The following is a 2,082-nucleotide window of genomic DNA, read 5'->3' on the forward strand; positions in this document are numbered from 1 at the left end:
GATATATACTTTACAGCTTTGTAGATATTGACAACATTGTGAAGAAACTCATTCTCCCTTATAAGACACCATGATTGAGCAGTGACGCATTGCCAAGTGCAGAAACAGGTCATTTTCCGGTTTGTGAACCCAGATTGAAAATCAATCTATCCATCTCTATAATCAATACTTTTGTGCTTGGATATTATCTTTGATCCTAGAACACCAATTTTCCCGAAAAGATGCAAATATGCGACCTCATGGTATAATTTATCTGTACTATATATGACATATGTCTTTTTTTCAAACCATAATGTGACCCTGGTCTCTAACACCAGTCACCAGTAGTTGGTACCCCGAAACATTCGTTCCTTGACTGCCTAGTTATCTCCCCTGGTTTCTAATACCAGTCAACAGTAGTTGGTACCCCAAAACATTTGTCCATAGACTGCCTAGTTACCTCCCTTGGTCTCTTACAACAGTCACCAGTAGTTGGTACCCCGAAACATTTGTCCATTAGCTGCCGAGTTCCCTCCCCTGGTCTCTTACACCAGTCACTAGTAGTTGGTACCCCTAAACATTTGTTCATTGACTACCGAGTTACCTCCCCTGGTCTCTTACACCAGTCACCAGTAGTTGGTACCCCGAAACATTCGTTCCTTGACTGCCTAGTTACCTCCCCTGGTCTCTAATACCAGTCAACAGTAGTTGGTACCCCGAAACATTTGTCCATAGACTGCCTAGTTACCTCCCCTGGTCTCTTACAAGTCACCAGTAGTTGGTACCCCGAAACATTTATTCATTGACTACCGAGTTACCTCCCCTGGTCTCTTACACCAGTCACCAGTAGTTGGTACCCCGAAACATTTATCCATTGACTGCCGAGTTACCTCCCCTGTTCTGTAACACCAGTCACCAGTAGTTGGTACCCCGAAACATTTGTCCATAGACTGCCGAGCTACCTCCCCTGGTCTCTAACACCAGTCACCAGTAGTTGGTGCCCCGAAACATTTGTCCATTGACTACCGAGTTACCTCCCCTTGTTCTGTACCATTGACTATTTAATTACTCTTCCACACTTTATTGTACCCTTCCCACATTGCTAATTAATACTCGGTATACAATACACCTGTACATCATATTCCTAAAGGTATATCGCGTGATTGTCTTGTCCCCTTTCCCGCTCATATTTCATCACTTCTATTACACGGTCATGCATATCCCTGAAGGTTAATGTGTGTTAGCATCTAAAATATTAATGTACCTTTCATGAATCGATAGTCGAGTTATTTCTGCTCTGACAAAACCGAGAGGTTCGTGACCGTAATGAAATAATTTACTGAAACACACAGAATATAATATAAATGCTCTCTAGATGATACCTGGTGTAACATATGCTGCGGTTTTGCAAAAAGAAAAAAAGATTTGCAGGCAGTGTTAATGAAGACAAGGTAAACACACAGGTGAGATCGCCCGTGATTTAGATTACTAAGCAGCCGACATCAGCAGCGTGTGTATTTGCCGCTTATGATAAACATACTTGTAAATGGCCCCAGAGATCGAACACACGTGGTCCAGCATCATTCCTCGCTGCAGTCTGTTACACGCATATATACTCTTTACGCTCAAATCGAACGTCAGACCACAGAGAAAATCTGTTTATAACAGTTCTCGTTTACAAAGGTACACGCGATTTAATTTTTTCGTTTACTTCAAAGGTTGTAGTAGGGAGGGTTACTACATATATGATATGAAACCAATTATCGATAGTTTTTGTCACGTGACTTTTCTTTTCCGTTCGCACAGAAGCGATCGAATCCCCAACAGCAGAAAACGGGCAGAGTGTGACGGTGGGGAGACTTTCAGTAGTTAGGCCTGTGAGTGGGATAGGCCATGTCATAATGGTGACACGACCAGGTCGACAGAAGGAGCCTTCACTGGAACATCTCTAACTACCGAAGCGTGATATAGATATTGCATTCGTCGCTATTAAGCCCAGCGTTAATCTACAGAGGCCACTAACGTAATGATGAGGGATTAGTTGTTATCGTGTTTGTGAGTTCGGAAATTGTGTTGAACAAAATAAGAGGTTTAATTATCAGA

Source organism: Ylistrum balloti, unplaced genomic scaffold, assembly GCF_031769215.1.
Source record: "Ylistrum balloti isolate Yb309-2 unplaced genomic scaffold, AGI_CSIRO_Ybal_v1 Utg369746, whole genome shotgun sequence".
NCBI classification, from domain to species: Eukaryota; Metazoa; Mollusca; class Bivalvia; order Pectinida; family Pectinidae; genus Ylistrum; species Ylistrum balloti.